The following is a 22,948-nucleotide window of genomic DNA, read 5'->3' on the forward strand; positions in this document are numbered from 1 at the left end:
AAAATATATATATATCTATCTATATATCTATATATATATATCTATATATCTATATATATATATATAAAAATATATATATATATATATATATATATATATATATATATATATATATATATATATATATATATATGTATTCCTTTCAAAATCCCTATATCTTCTACGGCACTTTTAAGTCGTCCCGGTTTTTTTTCCCACTTCCTGCAGTGTCGAGTATTTTCTTCCACGTCCTTTAAATATGTATTATTTGTGTTGTTAGCATGGAGAGGAAGGTGATTTTTTTGTGTGTATGTGGGTGGTGAAGGTGAAGGAAGAAGAGCTTAGCTGTGAGTGAAGAGGCGCTTCGGTTTCCGTATTTAAGAGGGAGAGATAGATAGATAGATAGATAGACTTTTAGACTGATAGATAGAGATATTGCTAAATAGAAAGATATGATAGAGAGAGAGAGAGAGAGAGAGAGAGAGAGAGAGAGAGAATTAATTTCATATGATATTGGTTCCCTCCTCCTGCCTCCCCAATTCACTTGCAACTACTTTATTTAATGGGTACTTACTCCAATAGGTTCATCTACCTATTAGTATCGCAGACAGGTGACCCTCGTTCGTCCTCCGTCCGTTGTGCTCTGACGTCACCTTCAGGACCTTTGTCACCAGTTATTGTTTGCAATGTTTGAAGCGGTGTGCTCGTAAGTCTCTTGAATCCGTGACAACTTTCAGAAATATGGTTATTGTGCCGATAGGTGACATACCTATCCTCCAGGCTTCCTACTTTTACTTTTCATCGTCATCTCCACTACTTTCGTCAACTATTAATTTCAAACTTTTATCAAAAACTTCTCCTAGAGGTCTCCAAGGACACCTTACAGTAGTGTCTTCACCAACGATTGATATAAAATTGTATCCTGTGTGCTATCGTCTTGCATATCCGTTACAACTTTAACGGAATAAAATTGTTGGGAATGAAGTTTGTTTTGTGAGTACAATTTAAAAACAACGTCGTAATTAGTGTCGTCACGTGGACAATACAAATCACCAGCTCGTGTGTGATGTAATTATCGCTCTCCCGTATTAAGTTAAGGGAAAGGGAGAGGGAGAGAGAAGGACTGATGGAAGTATCGCTAAGTGAGCAGTTAAACTCCTTTCTTTACTTCTCCGTCATTTCCCGTTCTTGCTGAGCTCACACAGGGATAGCTGAGTAAGGTGGCGGCGAGTGGCATGGCGTAGCGGAGCGTGGCGTATGTAAGATGCCGTGGGATGCTTTGGTGTGGCGTGCATGGCATGTTAGTACTTGAGGTGGTGTGGCATGGACCAGCCTGAGATGTTTCGGAGTGACTTTATGTGGCGTGGGATGTTTTAGCATTGCGTGGTGTGGCGTGGGATGGCGTAGAATCTTTGGCGTGGCGTGGCGCGGGATGCTAAGGCGTGTCAGGGCGCGGCATGTCATAAATTTTGTGACGTGGATGTCCTGGTGTGGCATAGCTTGGCGTGGCGTGGATTTGCTTGGCGTGGCGTGGCGTGGCGTGGCGAGGCATGGTGAGGAATGGTAGGTCCTGGCGCGGCATGGTATTACATAACTTGGCGTGGCGTGGCGTGGGGAGGCGTGGTGAGGAATGGTAGGTCCTGGCGCGGCATGGTATTACATAACGTGGCGTGGCGTGGTGTGCCTCAGCAAAGCCAATGATTTGTCTGGCCTGAAGAGAATCACCCTCCTTTTTTTTCCCTCTTTTTTTCCCTCCTTTTTTTCCTTCTCCTCCTCCTCCTCCTCCTCCTCCTCTTCCTCCTCCTCCTCCTCCTCCTCCTCCAAATGCACACACCTCCCACGCATACCTCACTACAACTCTCGTTTTTCCTGACCCTCCTGCCCACTCAACTCTCTCGCACCCTTCTTCTCAAAGTCCCCCTCCCCACTTTTTCTCCTCTATTCTATACATATTCTTCACCTTTTCTCCTCTTCCCCCTTTCCTCTTCTCTCCCTCTCTCTTTCTCACTCTGACCTTTCCTTTCCTCCCTCTCCTTCGGCTTATCCTCTTTCCTCTTTTCCCTACCCACATCTCACTCGCCTCACACTTCCTCGCCTTTAGTTTCTCATCTCTCTTCTCTTCTCTTGCCCCCTATCCCCCCCTCCTTTCCATTCCTTAGTCTCCTTCAGCAAGTATCTCATTTCCTCTTTCCCCTTCTATTACTCCTCACCCTTTCACTCCCTCTCTTTTCACATACTACAGACTTCCCTTTCTTTTCCCCTCCCCTCTCCTTTCCTTCCCTTCCCTCACGCTCCACCCTTTTTCCATCCCTTATTCTCCGGCTTCTTTTCTGTCCTCGCTCCCCACATTCTTCACTCTCTCACTTCTTCCTCTTTTCCTTCTTTCTCCCGCTTCCCCTCGTTTTCTTTTTCTCTTCTCCTCCCTCGGCTTGACCTTGTGGGAAACAACTGAGCAGCCAAGACACGAATACATGCATTTCTTGTTTCCGTGTACACATGCAACAACTTCGAGAGCAGTGGGTGGAGGAGGAGGAGAAGGCGGAGGAATACAAAAAAACACAAAGAAAGAACAAACAACAGCAGACCTGATGGTCCTTACGAGGCTGCTTGTGACAAGCTACACTATCTAATCAAAGGTGGAAGATGAAGGACAGCAAAGGCGAGGGCTCCTCCCCCACCCCCTCATCCCTCCAGCCAAAGCTGGCAGGAGAGGTAAAAGAACCATGCAGCATGGAAAAACTGCATGGAAATTATGTAGGAAAGAGGAAAGAAAGAACTACCATTCCTGCTACCACTAGCCGGGTGATAAAAAACGGACAAGGACACCAGTATTCGAAAGAACTTAACGTTATTATGACAATGAGTAATATCTCAGTTGCTGGTTGGATTGAAAATACTTGTCTAATCTATTCTTGAAGGCCGCAACTGTTGTACTATCAACGATATCACAGGGTAGAGAATTTTAAACATTTACGACTCGACTGAAGAAGAAGTGTTTGGCTTCGTGTGACGAGAACCTTTTACGACTTATCTTGAAATTGTTAGTTCTTCTTGTTCTATTTGATCGATCAATTGTAAAGTAATCTCCCGCATTAATGTCACTGAATCCTTTCAACATTTTAAACACTTCTATTAGATCGCCTCGCATTCTTCGTTTTGATAGGCTGAATAAATTTACTTCTTTATACCTTTGTTCATACGATAAATTTCTCAGTCTATGAGGAGGAGGAAGAGTAAGAGGTGGAAGTGGAAGTGGAGGTGGAGGAGGAGGAGGAGGAGGAGGAGGAGGAGGAGGAGGAGGAGGAGGAGGAGGAAAAAGAAGATAAGATGGACGAGTAGGAGGAAGAAACACTTAAGGAACTCCAGCGAAGACGTTCTCGAGAGGGTTAAGCTTCCCAAAATACCGTCGAACTCGCAAACTTGGGTCGTCTCTGCGTGCATGTGCTTGTGCGTGTGAGAGCCTGTATGTGTGTGTGTGTGTGTGTGTGTGTGTGTGTGTGTGTGTGTGTGTGTGTGTGTGTGTGTGTGTGTGTGTGTGTGTGTATGTGTGTGTGTGTGTGCGCGTTGAGTTATTGGTTAGAGAATTGAAGTTGAGGGTGAAAGAGGGAAAGAAAGAGAGGGAGTGACTGCTTACGAAGAAAAAATGTTGAGTTACGCGGTGTTTGAGTTATTGGGAAAGGATTCGCTAGAGAGAGAGAGTTTGTTTGACAGGTAAAGAAGAGGCTTGTTGAGGGGGGAAGCCATCACCTCCACCACCACCACCACCACCACCACCACCACCACCTGTGTGTCGCCGGGAAACAGGTCAGCGTCGGTAATTACGAGGTCAGGGTGGAAGCTTAGACCTCAATCACCTGTAATTAAACAAACAATACACATTCTTTCAAGGTATTTTTAGTCAGGTGGAGCGGGACCTGGAGGAGGTGGAGGGGGAAGTGGAGGTGGAGGAAGAGGAAGAGGAAGAGGTGGAGGGATAAGAGAAGGTGGAGGTGAAGGTATAGGTGAAGATGGAGTTGGAGGAGGAGGAAGAGGAGAAGGGGAAGAATAAAGAAAAAGAAAAAGAAATGAATTAGGAGAGGAAGAGGAAGAAGCAGAAGATAAGAAAAGCGGTAAAAAAGGAGAAGGGGGAAACGATAAGAAGGTTGTGGAGGAGGAGGAGGAGAATCAAGAGAAGGAAATGTATTGTTCAGAATGTATTTCAATCTCGCCTTACTTTTATTTGTTTACATATATCTTTATTTCAATTTTTAACATCTCTTAATATCGTCTATTTTCAATGTACCCTTTCGTGTCCCTCTTTCACCATCGTACTACATAACATTCCAGTCATTCCAACACTCATTCCCTGTATTTCCATCCTTTTCAACACTCATTCCCTGTATTTCCATCCTTTTCAACACTCATTCCCTATATTTTCAGCCTTTTCAACACTCATTCCCTATAGTTCCAGCCTTTTCAACACTCATTCCTTATATTTCCTGCCTTTTCAACACTCATTCCCTATATTTCCTGCCTTTTCAACACTCATTCCCTATATTTCCATCCTTTTCAACACTCATTCCCTATATTTTCAGCCTTTTCAACACTCATTCCCTATATTTTCAGCCTTTTTAACACTCATTCCCTATATTTTCAGCCTTTTCAACACTCATTCCCTATATTTTCAGCCTTTTCAACACTCATTCCCTATATTTTCAGCCTTTTCAACACTCATTCCCTATATTTTCAGCCTTTTCAACACTCATTCCTTATATTTCCAGCCTTTTCAACACTCATTCCCTATATTTCCAGCCTTTTCAACACTCATTCCCTATATTTCCAGCCTTTTCAACACTCATTCCCTATATTTCCAGCCTTTTCAACACTCATTCCCTATATTTCCATCCTTTTCAACACTCATTCCCTATATTTTCAGCCTTTTCAACACTCATTCCCTATATTTCCAGCCTTTTCAACACTCATTCCCTATATTTTCAGCCTTTTTAACACTCATTCCCTATATTTTCAGCCTTTTTAACACTCATTCCCTATATTTCCAGCCTTTTTAACACTCATTCCCTATATTTCCAGCCTTTTCAACACTCATTCCCTATATTTTCAGCCTTTTTAACACTCATTCCCTATATTTCCAGCCTTTTCAACACTCATTCCCTATATTTCCAGCCTTTTCAACACTCATTCCCTATATTTCCAGCCTTTTCAACACTCATTCCCTATATTTCCAGCCTTTTCAACACTCATTCCCTATATTTCCTGCCTTTTCAATACTCATTCCCTATATTTCCAGCCTTTTCAACACTCATTCCCTATATTTCCAGCCTTTTCAACACTCATTCCCTATATTTCCAGCCTTTTCAACACTCATTCCCTATATTTTCAGCCTTTTCAACACTCATTCCCTATATTTCCAGCCTTTTCAACACTCATTCCCAATATTTCCAGCCTTTTCAACACTCATTCTCTATATTTCCAGCCTTTTCAACACTCATTCCCTATATTTCCAGCCTTTTCAACACTCATTCCCTATATTTCCAGCCTTTTCAACACTCATTCCCTATATTTCCAGCCTTTTCAACACTCATTCCCTATATTTCCAGCCTTTTCAACACTCATTCCCTATATTTCCATCCTTTTCAACACTCATTCCCTATATTTCCAGCCTTTTTAACACTCATTCCCTATATTTCCAGCCTTTTCAACACTCATTCCCTATATTTTCCGCCTTTTCAACACTCATACCATATATTTTCCGCCTTTTCAACACTCATACCATATATTTCTTGCCCTACTATATCTTTTAATTCCTTTCGCCATGACCTAATCTTTTTCCACCCCATTGACTTTTAATCTCGGCACTCTCCTTTCATTTTCTTCTTCATATTCTCCCATCCTGCAGCTCTGTATATTGTGTGTGTAATTTTTTTTTCAACCATTCCCACTACCAAGATTTTTCTAGTTTTACATTCTTTTAATTTTTACCTTTCTTCCTCTTCACCTTTCTCCAACCTTCCACCCTACCTGTCCCCCTCCTCCTCCTCCTCCTCCTCCTCCCCCTCCCCCCCAGCCCAGTAAATCTCCGTGAGGTCTGCCAGGTGGACACACACACACATACACTCACACACACACACACACACACACACACACACACACACACACACACACCACCTGGCCGGGTCTTGCAGGTGAGTTTTCAGCCAATGGCACCTAAAAATGACACCTCTCTCTCTCTCTCTCTCTCTCTCTCTCTCTCTCTCTCTCTCTCTCTCTCTCTCTCTCTCTCTCTCTCTCTCTCTCTCTCTCTCTCTCTCTCTCTCTCTCTCTCTCTCTCTCTCTCTCTCTCTCTCTCTCTCTCCGTTCCTTTCTTTTTATTTTTTTCAACTTACACTTTTTATTTTTATTTTATTTATTTTCTTCCTTCCTAAACTATTTCAGTAAAGGAGATATGGCAGTCTGTTCCCCTTACTTCCTCTCTTTCTTCTACCATTGTTTGCTTCCTTTCTTCCTTCCTTCCTTCCTTCCATCCCACCCTTGTTATAAGCTTCATATTTGCTTCCCTTTCCTCATTCCATCTAACGCACTCACTCTCCTTCCATTCACCCAGCGATTCTTTCCTTCTGTTCTTTCATCATTTTGTCCTTTTTTTACCCTTATCTTCTATTGATTTCTTTCTCTCCTCCTTCCCATCTACCTATCGCTTTTTTTCTATGTCTTTCCTCATCCCTCATACACTCTTCACTCCTTTCCTATCTCTTTCCTTTACTCCACACAGCCTTATCTCATTTCCTTCTTCCCGCATTTACCTCTTTTTCTACCTCCTTTATCCCTCCTTCACCGTCCTACCCTCAACCCTTAGCTTCTTTCTTCCCTCCTTCCATCCCTCCACACGGTCACCTCTTTCCCTTTCCATCTTGACCTCCTTTCTTCCTTCCTTCCTTATTCATCCTTTCTGTTTCACCTTGTTCCTACCTTTTACCTTTAGTTCCTCTCCTACCGCCCTTCGTCCCCTCTGCACACTCCCCAATGCACTCTCCACTATCCACCTCCTTCGCTGCCGCCGCCCATCTGTGTTACTATCGATTATATCATTGCTTACGTTCCTTGCTCGCCTCCACGTCACCATCCCAACGAGCCTCCGCTGACGTCACGGGCATAGAAAACGGAGGGACGGAGGAAGGAAAGGGAGGACGGAGAGGAGGGAGGGAGAGGGAGGGGAAGAGGAAGGCGAGAAAGGAAGGGAAAGGGAAAGGAATATGAGCAAAGGAAGGCAGGAGGGAATGGAGAAAGGATGGAAAGAACGAACGAGGGAAGGAAGGAAGGAAGGAAGATAGGTAGGAAAGAAAGAAGAAATGAATGAATGAAAAAAATGAGGGAAGGAAGGAAGAAAACAGTAAATAATAGGAGGCGAAAGAGAATGGACTAAAGAAAGGTTAGGCGAACGAAAGGCGTAACAGACGATGGAAGGAAAGGAAGGGAGGAGACGGAAGGAATTGGAAAAGAGAGTAGGAAAAGAAAGAAAGAAAGGGTAAGCAACGTAATAAAAGATAGAAATGTCGATAATAATAATAATAATAATAATAATAATAATAATAATAATAATAATAATAATAATAATAATAATAATAATAATAATAGCTGTAAATCGGGGAAGAGGAAGAAAACATGTAATAAAAGGAAGGGAAGCGTATTTGCCAAGGCTCGGCTATTTCCTTTATATTCTGAGGTGCTGGAAACCTAGTATGTGTGTGTGTGTGTGTGTGTGTGTGTGTGTGTGTGTGTGTGTGTGTGTGTGTGTGTGTGTGTGTGTGTGTGTGTTAAGACGCCTCCCTCCTTCTCTTGACTGATAATTATTTGTTCTTCCTGTTTTCCTTTTTTCTACCATTCATTTCTTATACCCCTCATTCTTTCTGTTTTTCTTTCATGGTTTCTCTATAATGATTCTTCGTTCTCTCTCTCTCTCTCTCTCTCTCTCTCTCTCTCTCTCTCTCTCTCTCTCTCTCTCTCTCTCTCTCTCTCTCTCTCTCTCTCTCTCTCTCTCTCTCTCTCTCTCTCTCTCTCTCTCTCTCTCGAGGCCGCGTTTCCGTAACTCTCATTTCAACTTTCCTCTTCACCTCCTCCTCCTGCTCCTTCTCCTCCTCCTCCTCCTCCGCCGCTTCCTCTTCCTTGCTCTCTTTTCCGACTTCCTTCGCTTCCTAGCTCCCTTTTGTCGTAACACTTTATTTTCTTATGTTTCGTGTCTACCATCTTTATTTCCTTCATTATTTTTTTTGTTCCCGTTATTTTGTCTTTTTTTGTCGTCGTCGTTTTTACCATATTCTGTTCTACCTCCTTTACGTTAATTTTTCTGGACGATGTTTTATTATTTTTTGTATTTTCATCGCCCTATCCATCATTGTTTTCGTACATATTCCTCCTCTTCCTCCTCCTTCTCTTCCCTTCCTCCTCCTCTTCCTCCTCCACCTCCGCTTCCACACTTGAGTCCTTAGTGTTTTGCATTCTCATTGGGAAAGAAAATAACTTGTTCCCTAGTTTTCTCACTTCTATAAATACTCATGCAGTGAAGGTCTTTTTTTTCCTTTTTAATTTACGTCCATCATGCAAACTGCCATAATTACTTAGTTCAGATGTGTTGCTTGTTATGGTGGAGTGGTGGTGCTGGTGATGGTGATGGTGGTGGCGGTGGTGGTGGTGTGGGTGTGGGTGCGGGAGGGGGGTGATGATGGTGGGGGGTGATGATGGTGGTGATGGTGGTGGTGATGGTAGTGGTGGTGGTTGTTTTTCCTTCATAGTCGAGGGAAAGGAAGCCAACGTGTTCCCATCGTCTTTTTTACTAGTGTTTATCGGTTCGTTTCCTCCTTTTTGTGGTGTGTGTGTGTGTGTGTGTGTGTGTGTGTGTGTGTGTGTGTGTGTGATATTCTTGTGGCACGTCATTGTTGTTTGTTTTATCAGTATGACTTGTAGCTGCCTGGCGGGATTGAGGGAGGGGAGGGGAGGGGAAGAAAGAGGGGGAGGGGTGGGGGGTAGGGGAAAAGGGGTTGACGTTAGAACATACCTGGCAGATTAAGGGGATTATATACGGTAAACCACACACACACACACACACACACACACACACACACACGAGAAACTAATATTAAGTTTTCTGTCGTCTCTTCACTTTTATCAGTCAACAAAGAAAATATATACTTCTTGCACAGTCGCTTTCACACTTTATAACATGAATTTCTGAAGCTCACGAGGCAAATATAACGCTTTCATTGACTATTCTTTACCTTTTCTTCCTTGCATCCTTCTCCCTCATAGTTTCTCACTAATTCAAGTAAATAATAACTTTTCACAAAATATTATCTCTTCTTGACATTGTCCGTAATTTAAAAGTAGCAGAAGTAAAAAAAAATTCCACTTTTGCTCGCCTTTTCTTCCTCCCGTAATTTTTCATCATGTATAGTCACTTATACCAAAAATTGGTCATTTTTTCACACAGTCATTACCACCATTATGAAAAGTCCATTATATCATAAGAAGCAGAGGTAACGTTTTCTTTCACTTTTTCACCTGGAACAGAGTTCCTTCCTTCCCTCCCTCTTTTCCTGCTCAACATGTGAAATGCCCGAATTTCCGCTTCACTATGCTCCAACACGACCACCGCGTGTAACGAAACACTCGAGATAATAATCCAGACAAAGAAAGGTTTTGCCGGCGCCGGAGATCGAACCCACGACCAGCGAAACAGGAGAGCCACTCCTTAACCAGTCGGCCAAAGAGGTACCCCGCTCGCAGAGTGAGTTATGGGAGGCTCGCCCATCAGGCAAGTCAGCTGCACTACACGGCTCCCAATTCATATTTAGATTAATTTATGTATATTGAGATTTCACAACAGAATCACAGGAGAGGATGCCACCACTTTGCCATCAGTGAAATGCCCGAATTTTACTCTTTACTACACTCCCACACGACCTCTGCGTGTAACGAAACACACGAGAAATTAATCCAGACAAGGAAAGGTTTTGTCGGCACCGGAGATCGAACCCGCGACCCGCGAGACGAGAGAGCCATTCCTTAACTCAACCAGTCGGCCAAAGAGGTACCCCCCTCGCAGGGTGGGTTATGGGAGGCTCGCCTATCAGGCAAGTCAGCTGCACTACACATGTACGTTTGTTTTCTCACCTCATCCTTCTCCTCATAAACGAGGCCATTGAAGTTGTAGGGCGATAAATAGAAAGTGTCAAGAAATACCACGTGAGTAAATGTATTCAGCAGAATTTGTTTCCCTTTCTCTCAATCAACTAATCAACCAGATAATTTCCATAACACAACATGAGAGAGAGAGAGAGAGAGAGAGAGAGAGAGAGAGAGAGAGAGAGAGAGTAAACACACAACTGATTGCATTCTTTTGCCGAATGTTAATATTTATTCAACTTCCCATGTACGAGGTTGACGGTCTTGGAGCCATCTCTCTCTCTCTCTCTCTCTCTCTCTCTCTCTCTCTCTCTCTCTCTCTCTCTCTCTCTCTCTCTCTTTCCGCCACCATCCCCCCTTCACCCCCCCCTTCACCCCGCGCGAAAGGCACTAAGAGCGGGCCATCAGGGGCTCACAACACGTTCGTTTTACACCTTGTTATGGTACGGCTTCCGGGAACCTCGCCTACTGGTGTGTCGAGGCTGTTAGGCTAGTGCCGATGTTGGGTGGGTCATGATGGGTGGTGATGAGTCAGTGGTGGTGGGTGGTGATGGGTGCTAGTAGGTGGCGATGGGTGGTGGTTGGGTGGTGGTGAGACATGATGAGTGATGGTAGATGGAGATGGCTGTCGGTGGGTGCTGGTGAGTCACGATGGGCAATGACGCCCTTCACAGGTGTTCCCAGAATCCTGACGCCCTTAAGCTCTCCTCTACTGCTGCTTTTCCTCCAGGTGTTCTTTAATCCTTTGCCTACTCCTCCCCACCTCCATCTTCACGTGGTCTGGCGTTCATAAGTGTGAGTGGGTGTTGGTAGGTCATGGTGGGTTCTAGTTGGCGGTGACGGGTGCTGGCGGTACGTGAAAGGTGCTGGTAAGGTGCTGGACGGCGGTGATGGGTGGTGTTAGATTATGGAGGGTGGTAGTGGGTGGTGAGGGGTGGTGAGGGGTAATAGGAACGCGCTAGTGAACAGGATATATAAGTTAATAGGCTGAGCAACACACTTCACCACCACCGTCACCACCACCGCCACCAAGTCGATCTTCCAGCACTTCCCATCACTATTTTGGCATCGAGCTCCCTTCTGTTGTATATGAGTGTTGTTGTTGTTGTTGTTGTTGTTGTTGTTGTTGTGGCTGCAGGGTTGGCGGGAACATGAGCAAGGGAAGTTTAGGATCCGTGTTCGCAGCGACAAGGCGAAGGAAGTGGAGGAGGAGGAGGAGGAGGTGGAGGAGGGGGAGGGGCGGAAGAGAGCGGAGGGGTGGGGGGTGTCTCAGGGTCATATGATCGTGCCTGCCTTCCCCTCACCTTCCTAACTTGCTGTAAATATGAGCCGCATATGCAACACTAAAAATATCTCCACCACCTCCTCCTCCTCCTCCTCCTCCCGTGCGCTTAGGGTCTTAGGAGGGAGGGAGGGAAGGGCGGGGAAGGACGGGGAAGGGGTGGAGGAGAGAGGTGGAAAAATATTAAAGAACTTGTAACGAAGGGAAACGAGGACGGAAAGCAAGGAAAAGAGGAAGGCTGAGAGAGAGAGAGAGAGAGAGAGAGAGAGAGAGAGAGAGAGAGAGAGAGAGAGAGAATCATACTAACCCACACAGACAGACATACAGCCCAGCCAGGACAGAGACACACTACCAGGTCCAAGGGGGTGAATCAGGGCAATGGAGTGAGAGGGAGATGATGGGCGAGGGGAAGACGCCGCCAGGAGTAATGAAGACGAACGGTCCGCTAATTCACGTCCAGGGCGAGCGAGTGTGTTGTCTTAGCGCCTCCGAGGGAAAGAAACACAGCGGCAACACGTGAAATATGGAGGGAGATTTTGTGCGTCGGGCGGATAGAAACGGAAGGTCGGGAAGGAGGCAAAGGGGGAAAGGAAGGAAGGAGGAATGGAAGGATGGAAGGTCAGGAAGAAAGGAAAAGGAAAGGAGACAACGATGGAAGTAAAGAAGGATGAAAGGAAAGAGGAATGGAAAGGTGGTGACGAGGTAATTAAGTAAGGAAGGAAGCAAGGAAAGGGAAGGAATGTAACGGAAAGGAAAGGAAAGAAAAGGAAAGGGAAGGAATGGAAAGGAAGGTAGGAAGGAAGGAAGGAAGTGAAAGGAAAGGAATGTAATGAAAAGGAATGGAAAGGAAAGGAAAGGAAGGAAGAAAGGAAGGAAGGAAGTTTGGAAGGAAGGAGGGAAGGAAAGGAAAGGAAAGGAAGAGAAGGAAGAAAGAATGAAAGTAAGGAGAGGAGGTTGGAAGCAAGCACGCAAGGAATATGGGATGGAGGGAAGGAGACAAGTAAAAAAAAAAAAGAAGGAATAAAAGAAGGAAAAAAGTTAAGTAAATGAAGGAAGGAATCGAGAGGGGGAATGAAATAAAGAAGGAAAGAGGAAAGAAAAAAATAACGGAGTAAAGCAAATAAAAGATAGGGAAGTAAGAATGAAAGGAATGAAGGGATAATGAAGGCAAATAAAAATAGAAAGAAGTAAGAAATGTCTAGGGAAAAGTCTCCGGAAGCTCCATTTCCTAAGTGGACGCCAAGGAAGCCATCGGATCGCATTGCTTCTCCTGGCTTCCGTGGCTGGCGGGGAACGAGGAAGAAATAACAAAAACAAACGGACGAATTAACCAACATGAAGGCGTTCCAGCCCTGCCCAAGGTGACAATACGCATAACTTTAGCTTGTTAATTTCAACGCCATATTAATATCTCGTAAATAATGCTCCTGATTTGTCTTTTTCTGACCCGTTTTTCAAGGCGTAGTTAGTTGGTTTTGGTGATTTTTTTATGTCACGTTACGACTGAGTTTGTGAAATGTAGACTTAATTCTCTGAAAAGCCAACACCTCTAACTACGTCCCAACTGTAATTAAAAAGCCAAACTATTAAAAAAAAGTAAACATGTTATTTCATATATACGAACACGACGTTTAAAAAATCTGGCTTGTGTGGCGGAAAAAGAAGTGAAGCAAATGTGAAGCTGAAAGTGAAATGGACTGAACATTCGATAAAGATTCAGCTTACCTTATTACGTCATGAAGAGTGTCACCCTTAATAGCTATACGCATTACTAAGTGTCGGCGATGAAGCGTTTCTGGGGCGGAGCAAAAGTAACGAAGAAAATGTGAAGCAAAGTGAAATGGATTAGATATTCGAGATGCTACTTTTTACCTTCATGAAGAGTGTCACATCTTAATAGTTACATCACCTAGTTTTCACAGGCGTCTCGCAGGTAAAAACTTGGTCACCTGACTCAAACGGGCTGACAAGTTATGACCAGTTTGACAGGGTTTGCTTTTGACGATGTCACATGAAAAAATAAACTTATGGGTGAGTGGAATAGGTAAGTGGTAATAAGTAGTAAAAATAGTAGTAGTAGTAATAGTAGTAGTGGGAGGAGGAGGAGGAGGAGGAGTTATCGTTGTTGTTGTTGGTGGTTAATGGTAATATGAAAGCGTTGCTGATAATGATGCAAACTTAAGTGTGTACGTGTAGTCTAGTGGTTTGAGAGAGAGAGAGAGAGAGAGAGAGAGAGAGAGAGAGAGAGAGAGAGAGAGAGAGAGAGAGAGAGAGAGAGAGAGAGAGAGAGAGAGAGAGAGAGAGAGAGAGAGAGAGAGAGAGAGAGAGAGAGAGAGAGAGAGAGAGAGAGAGAGAGAGAGAGAGAGAGAGAGAGTGCTAACGGCCAAGTTATTATTACACAGCCTGCCTCCGTGAAGCAGTTGCTAGCGTGCCTAGCTACGACTCCGCGGGCCCGGGTCCGAATCCCGGTCTGAGCTTTCGGCGAGCACCTCACCCAGCTGTTCATCTTCCCTTTCGGACTGGTCGATAAATGGGTACCTGGGGAAACCGTGGCCATCCCGGAATTCATGTTGGCTCGTGTCCCGGTGTAATGGTTTCTCTCCACCACAGGCTCAAAGGGCTAATGCGACGGAGATGAGCACCACAGCCATCTGCAGTTATAGCGTATTCACCCAGCTTTATCTTACCTTTACTTGGTGGTTAGACTTCATTTAGGAGACATATAACGTGTGTTGTTGTTGTTGGTGGTGGTAGTGGCTAATTTTTAGTGGCTGGTGATATGAATCGGGATGGCAAAGAAAACGTTGACTATGATAACAAAACGATATAACGAGGATTGAAGCACGAAGAAGTGTTAATAACTGGGTTTAGCGAAGGGGGCCATCGATTGGATACGCTATTAATTATTGAGCCAATCCGTAGCAGCGAAAGTATTAATGGTGGAAGAAGTTATTGCGGATGTGGTTTTAGTAGTGAATTAGTGCGATTACGAGAAAAATACGAGTTCTCTTGATTTGCGTAAGTGAAAAACCCGGTAATGTGCGATCTGTTTGTGACGAGGGAGGAAAAAAGTGTTTGGTATGGCAGAGAGAGAGAGAGAGAGAGAGAGAGAGAGAGAGAGAGAGAGAGAGAGAGAGAGAGAGAGAGAGAGAGAGAGAGAGAGAGAGAGAGAGAGAGAGAGAGAGGTAAGGTCTATGGAAATATACTCTCAAATCACCAACGTCCACCAGCTTCCTCTTCCTTGCCTTCCTCTCCGTATTTCTCTTCGTCTTGTGTTTTCTTCTTCGCCTTTCTTGTGACACTCATTTTCGTGGCTGTATCTCTATTCCTCCTCCTCCTTCTCCTCTTCTTCATTTCCTCTTCCTCCTTCTCGTTGCAGCGTATCTAAGCATCTCATTATTACCTGTCTATCCTGCATTGCTTTGAGCTTCACTAACAAACCTATAACGCACTGAGAGAGAGAGAGAGAGAGAGAGAGAGAGAGAGAGAGAGAGAGAGAGAGAGAGAGAGAGAGAGAGAGAGAGAGAGAGAGAGAGAGAAGTAAACAAAATCCAATATACGCTGTACACGTGCTTGTGCGCGCGCACACACACACACACACACACACACACACACACACACACACACACACACACACACACACACACACACACACACATGCGGTATTGCAGTCGCTGCGTCACAACAAATCAGTCACCTGAAGGAAGAAAACAGAAGCATTACAGGTAACACTGTTAATAAATTGCCACCTGTACACACACACACACACACACACACACACACACACACACACACACACACACACACACACACACACACACACACACACACACACACACACCGCTGCGGTAGCTGAATCGGTTAGAGCGCCGCGCTGCAAGGCTTCACGGCCAAACAGGCGGCGGTTCGAGCCCCGCTCAGGCCGGATTCTTTCCGTTGACTAGGAGTGGTTACTGTCCCCCTTGAGCAAGGGGGATGGGGTGTGTGGTGTGTGAGGTCCTGGCAGTACCCAGAGATCGACAATAATGAGCACTTGCTCACGTCGTGAGGGTACCTGCTGGCGAAAGCGAGTCCAAATCGTGATCAGGCTGTGGTGAATTACACACACACACACACACACACACACACACTCGTGCGCGCACGCGGAAACTACACCAAAAAGTATGCTGTGATGTAGCATAACAAGTCCCTAGAAGACAGTATAGCAAAATATAACATAACGTATATTTATGGCGGCACAACGTATAGCGGTCAAACCAAGCACACCACTGTAACCATTTTATCGTAACTCTAAATAACATAATTTATTTGTTGTGTCAGATAACATATCATTCATAGCAACAGATTAGCGTAACAGAACTCTACAGAATATAGAGCTACATGGCATCGCATAGTGTAGCATACCATAGCACAGCACAGCATAGTCGCCCGAGTTCGCTGGAGGAAGCCTGCTCTTGGGACGTGTAGGTGGGTGCGGGGCGGGCACAGATAACTCCAGGCCGCGGAGGTATCGGAAACACATTAAAGTGGGGTTTATGACCTTTATTGAATTCGCTTGGGCGCGGATCTGAATGTTATGCTGAATGTTTGCTGCGTGCTGCTTCTGTTAGAGGAGGAGGAGGAATCATCTTTTTTCCCACACTTCCTTTACATTCAGCACCTTAAATATCCCTTCCTTCCTTGCGCTTTCTATATATAGTACCCTCCATCACTTTTTCTCTCGCTCCCTCTATCTCCAGTACCCTCCACCACCCTTTCTCCCTCGCTTCCCCTATCTCCAGTACCCTCCACCACCCTTTTTCCTCCGCCTCCCCTGTCTCCAGTACCCTCCACCACCCTTTTTCCTCCGCTTCCCCTATCTCCAGTACCCTCCACCACCCTTTTTCCTTCGCTTCCCTTATCTCCAGTACCCTCCACCACCCTTTCTCCCTTGCTCCCTCTGTCTCCGCTGCCCTCCACCGTTCTCCCTTTCTTCCACACCCTTCATTTCTCATCTATCCCTTCCACTCCTCCCGAACCCTTCACCTCTGTCCTGTCCCTCTCCTTCTCCCTCCCATACAGTACCTCACCTTTCATTCCTTCCTCTCCCATCCCTTCCTTCCCTCCGAACCCTTTACCTCTCTCTCGTACCTCTCCTCCCTTCCATACTTCACCTCTCATTCCTTTCTCTCTCTATAACTTCCACTCTCCCATCTCTCTCCCTCTCCCTCCCATAGTCCAACTCACCTCTCCCATCCTTTCCTTCTCTTCGAACCCTTCACCTCTCTCTCCTGTCCCTCTCCTTCTCCCTCCCATACTCTGCCTTACCTCTCCCTTCATCCTTTCCTCCCCATCGAACTCTTCACCCTCCGTCCCTCCCCCTCTCCCTCCCTCCCGCACCTCCACACCTCTGCCATCCTTTCTATTCCTGGCTCTGGGGGGGGGAAAGGTTACATAAGAGGTGCAGAGCAAAACTGTGTTTTTTTATGTTCTATGGGGTCAGACCTTTAAAAAAAGGTTGGGTGATTCTTCAGCATCAAGTACGTTTTCTCAATATAGCCCCTTATATCATTTTCCATCAGCGATATTTTGCCAAAGTGGCAATGTTCATATTTAATCAAATTAATAGCATAAAAACTGCCTCGAATATCAAAAGCCACACATGTCTGTAAATGTTATATATAGGGGAAAATATTTAAATGTTATTTGTTACTATTGACTATGTTTCTTTGCAACACATGGAGAAAATAGATGTAATTTCGACGCGATTTTCTTTTCAGTTCACACGTAGCATGAAATATGCAGACCTCCTACTTCCTTAATAATTAAGGTAGAGCAATCAAACTCGGCCAAAAATTTCCCTGTTTAGTCTTCAGTTCAGTGATGTGTTTAAAAATGAACTTCTGTAAAATATTGTGACCAGGCATAGACATATATGGAGAAAAGTCACTCCTACCCCAAAAACCTAACGTTCCGCAACTTGACAGATATATTCATACCTCTGCAGGGAATGACCATGCAATGACTATTCCTGTGTATGAAAGTACATTTTCATATCAAGGACAATGCAATTCCAATCCCAACTAATATTAAACCTTTCTTATATTTACAGATATTTTCAAGAATCACGTTTTGACTAGATAGTATAATGGAGTCTGTCAATCTTACTCAACCAACACCAGACAGCCAATTTGATGCCAAGAAGTGCATCATGTGCCAGAACACCACTCATGTCAAAACTGGGAGCAAGGATAGAGGCAGAAAACGAGTACGAAGCAAGTGAAATTCGAAATGACCATGTGACCAAAAGACTGAAGTTGGTTGAAGGGGACGATTTTGTGTATCACATCACCAACACCATCACGAGTCATCTCAGAAAACCATAGATCGCAAAGAGGACCACATACAAGCTATGTTGCGGTTTATCGAGGAAAAAGGATCTCCTTTTTCTCCAGACGCCTCTCAAACCCTACAGAATTTTGTCACAAAGGAAATCATGCCACCTTGCATCAGAAATGACATCCTGAATGCCATTTCTAGAGGGGAAGAGAAATACCTGGAAATGAGAAAGAGCCGCCTCTATGACAAAACCACACGTATCAGTGCCACAATACATCGCATAAACCTGAAAACCATGAGAAGCACAAAAAACAAGGAAACAAACAAAGCCAAGAGCATCAAGAAAACAAACATCATCGAAAGAACCATCGAAATTGCTCGAGACCGTGGACTATCAACCGATGACCTGTTAACATATGATCTAGCGCCGTCCCTCTACTCTTTGATGATGATGGGAGTATGACAAAACCAACAAAGAGCTTCTTGATAAGGAAGTTAGAAACATGTCTGAAGCCTGAAGACTACAGCTACGGACACCAGAGAAATTCTGCTTTATAATTGATGTGATGGCAAACATCAGGAAGGTCCAAACTGCAAAGCTGTCCACATTTGATGACCTGCTGTCAAAGTTTCTTACCACAACTTCCAAATACCATGAGTTTGGTCAGTGTCATTATGTGTTTGACATGTATTCCACTGAGTCCACAGTGAAGGATATTGAAAGGAAGAGAAGGTGTGAAAATATCCCAATTGAATACAGTGCTATAACAGGAGCAACACCAGTTCCGAAGGACTGGACAACCTTCTGGCCTTCTTCCTCAAACAAACTACTTGTAGAGAAGCTTGCCTATTCCCATCTTCGGAGACATAGTTCTGGAAACTATGCAACAATTTTGGGTCGTGTTACAAAGGAAGATGATTGGGAGTGTATCAAAATTCATCAAGGCACAGAGGTTGTGATGACAAATCTACAGTCCACAGCGTTTGATGAAGCTGATCTTCGAATACCAGTGCATGTCCTGGAGGCACTGAAAGAGGGACACACAGTATGTGTCGTAATCTCAAGTGACACTGATGTCATTGTCACCTTGCTCTACCACATGCCAGTGTATGTCCAGCATGGTATTCAAGAGCTATGGGTCAAAGCTGGTGTTGGGGATACCACAAGATTCATTCCACTTCACACATTGTTCCAGCGTCAGGGACCCTCATTGTGCAATGTACTACCAGCGGTTCATAGTCTGACTGGCACTGACATCACCAGTAAAGTAGGCACCAAGAAGGCTGCTTTGAAAGCTGAACCAGAGAAATTCTTGAAGCAGTTTGCCAAATCCCCGAACCTCTCTGAAGCCACAATCAACAAAACAGAGCTGTATATGATCAAGGTTCTAAAACCACAAAGCGAAGCCATGAATTTCACTGAATTCCGAGCCGAGATATTCCATCATTCGAAATCAAGTTCACTTCATATTCTCCATCCTACTAGTGATGGCATGCTACCAAACATCAAACGGAGCCTGTACAATGCATATCACATGATACATTGCATAGACATTCAGCTTGAAACAGGAAATGCACTACTCCTTAAGCCTGAAGAGAACGGATTTCAGTATGAAGAGAATGAGCTGATGCCTGCAACATCATGGAAATTATTGGAGCCTAGATGGTCGGTGACTTGTACTTGCACGAAGTGCACAAGGGCATCGTGCTCATGTAGAGTTGCTAATGTGAGATGTGGCAAGTTCTGTAATTGCAAGAGGAAGTCAGCCACAATGTGCAAGAACCCAGTAACATGACTGCATGTTGTGCATAGATGTCTATAATTATATATTTGTCTAAATATTCAGTATACGCCATGCAAGAGAAATCACATATATTTCACTGTTGACATTGTACACTTATTTACCATCTTCATCACTTCAATGTAGCTGTATAAACACAGTTTGGCATTTTATGACACTATTTATATTAGGTTGCACTGTTGTATAGTTGCTTTTGTAATGACCTGGTATGCATTAAATAAGCTGAATTTCATGTAATGCAGGAAGACAATGACTGGTATGTGTGTATATAATGTATCTGCTGCTGTTTTGATATAATATAAGAAAGTATTCTTAGCATGATGAAATTGTATTGCTGTTAGCGGAACGTCAGGTTTTTGGGGTAGGGGTGACTTTTCTCCGCATAAGTCTATGCTTGGTCACAACATTTAACAGCAGTTCATTTCCAAACACATCTTTAAACAGAGGACTAAATAAGGCTACTTTTGGCCAAGTTTCATCCCTTTACCTAAATAATTAAGGGAGTAGGAGGTCAGCATATTTAATGCTAAGGGTGCACTGAAAGGAAAATTGCGTCGAAATTTTCACTATTTTCACCATGTATTGCAAGAAAACATTATCTATGTTGACAAGTAATGTATGAATATGTTCTCCTACACATAATCTTTACAAACATGTGTACTTTTTGATTTCTAAAGCAGTTTTTATGCTATTAATTTGATTAAATATGAACATTGCCACTTTGGCAAAATATCGCTGATGGAAAATGATATAAGGGGCTATATTGAGAAAACGTACTTGATGCTGAAGAATCACCCAAACTTTTTTTAAAGGTCTGACCCCATAGAACATAAAAAAACACAGTTTTGCTCTGCACCTCTTATGTAACCTTTTCCCCCCCCAGAGCCTGCAGTATTCCTCCCCATCGAACTCTTCACCCTCCGTCCCTCCTCCTCTCCCTCCTACCCACAGCTCCATCACGCGCTAATCGACACCCAGTAGAGTATCCCCGCCGCCAGTGTGTCAGCGAGGTCGCCTTTGTACTCCATTATCGTCAAGTGTCTTAATGTGGAGCGGGGCGTTTAGGGGAAGATAATTTGATGGTGGGCTGACTGCATGGAGCTCGCTTATCGCCCGGCCCAGCCCATGCCTCTCCCTCCCCCTCCCGTACCATTGCCGCCCCCTCTCTTCCGTACCCTACCTTTTCAACGACCCTATATATCCCCACATTGCCTTTACCTTTCTCCTCCGTCACTCTTGCTGCCCACTCTCTTCCCTCCCCTACCCATCGCTTTAGTAACCACCTTTTCCGTCTTCTTCCGTCACCTATACCATGCACCCCCTCCATCCTTCCCTTCTCCTACCTTAGTAATCATCCTATAGCTTTGCATTGCTTTCCCCCTCCTCGTCCCTCCCTCCCTCCCTTCTTCCCCAACCCATCGCCTTAGTAAATATCTTTCCCGTCCTCTTCCGTCACCTATACCATGCACCCCCTCCATCCTTCCCTTCTCCTACCTTAGTAATCATCCTATAGCTTTGCATTGCTTTCCCCCTCCTCGTCCCTCCCTCCCTCCCTTCTTCCCCAACTCATAGCTTTAGTAACCACCTTTTCCGTCTTCTTCCGTCACCTATACCATGCACCCCCTCCATCCTTCCCTTCTCCTACCTTAGTAATCATCCTATAGCTTTGCATTGCTTTCCCCCGCCTCGTCCCTCCTCCTCCCTTCTTCCCCAACCCATCGCCTTAGTAAATATCTTTCCCGTCCTCTTCCGTCACCTATACCATGCACCCCCTCCATCCTTCCCTTCTCCTACCTTAGTAATCATCCTATAGCTTTGCATTGCTTTCCCCCTCCTCGTCCCTCCCTCCCTTCCATCCTCCCCATCCTTAGCAACCACCTATACATTATCTTATTGCCTTCCCCCTCCTCTTCCCTTACCCTTGCCGCCTCCTTCCTCCCCTCCACTTCCCTATAACTAAGTCACCATCTGTATTATCGCACTGCCATTCCCTTTCCTCTTCTCTCACCCTTGCAGCCCTCCCTTCCTCCCCTCCCACATCCTTCCTTAGCAAATCCCCTATAACCCTGCATTGCCTTTCCCCTACCCCCTCCCTCCCTCCCCTTACCCATCCTTACAAGCATTATATATCTTCGCCTTGACTATCCCTTCCCCTTCCCTCACTCTTGCCGCCTCCTCCCTTCCTCCCTCTCCTCCCCTACCCTTAGCAACCTCTATATAACCTCACCCCCTTCTCTCTCCCCTTTCCTAACACTTTTCTCACGACCTCACTCTTTCTTCTGCTTTTCCTTCCCTTCCTCTTCATCTTCTTCCTCTTCCTTCTCCTTCTCCTCCTCCAATACCTTAGCAGTTCTTATGTGTACCCTTCTATGTGTCGTTCCCTCCTCTTCCTCCTCCTCCTCCTCCTCCTCCTCCTCCTCCTCCTCCTCCTCCTCCTCTCTCCTGTCCCTAGTAAACACTGTATCTCGCTTCGACCACGCATCCCTCCCTCCTCTCCTACCCCTCCCATTCCTTCCCTCCACTCCCGTACCCTGCCTGACCATTGCCTTCCCCATATTTTTTCCCGTCGCTCTCCCAAACCCTACACCAGTCCGTTGCGCTCTCTTACCCTCCCCTTGCCTTAACATAGCAAACTCTGCACTTTTTATTTGCTCTCTCCCTCTCTCCCCCTCTCTCCTTTTCCCGTTTAATAGTGTACCCTCTCATAACATTCCCTTCCCCTTATCTCCTGCCCTCTCTCCCTCAGCAAACCCTCACTCAACCTGCCTCTTTCCTCCTCCTCTTTCCTCACCTCATGTCTTCTCCCATTTTTTTTTTTTTACAACAAAGGAGGCGGCTCAAGGGCAACAAAAAGAGTATAGAAAAAAAAGCCCGCTACTCACCGCTCCCAATCTCATCACAATGCTTTCTTGCTTGTTTTCTCTCCTTTTCTCTCTTTATTCTTGTCTTCATCTTTCCTCAATCTCTGTATTCTCTAATTTCCTTACTTATCCCAGTGATTTCTTTTCTTTCCTCTCTTTTTACCCCTTTACTTTGATGACCCCCACCTTTTTCTTCCCATTCCCTCGCCTTGCCGGTTCCTTTCCTAGCAAACATTTTTTTTATCATGTCCTTTTCCTGCTCTCTTTATCTCACCCTCTCACTCTGTCTCGTATTCTTCCTCCCTATCTCCCCCCCCATCTCCTCCCTAATGACACACTTAGAGGTAGTTATCATTATCACCTCATGGAGAAGGGCGGAGGGGGAGGGTGGAGGGTCAGGAAAGGGCATATTATGAGCTTGATAGGGGATAAGGAGGGAGCCATGGGTGGGAAAGCGAGAGCGGAATGAAGAGGAACCTGGCACTGATGATGACCGTGGCACCAAGAGGGGGGGTGATGGGGGTGATGGG

The sequence above is a fragment of the Eriocheir sinensis genome, chromosome 1 (genome assembly GCF_024679095.1).
Source record: "Eriocheir sinensis breed Jianghai 21 chromosome 1, ASM2467909v1, whole genome shotgun sequence".
NCBI classification, from domain to species: Eukaryota; Metazoa; Arthropoda; class Malacostraca; order Decapoda; family Varunidae; genus Eriocheir; species Eriocheir sinensis.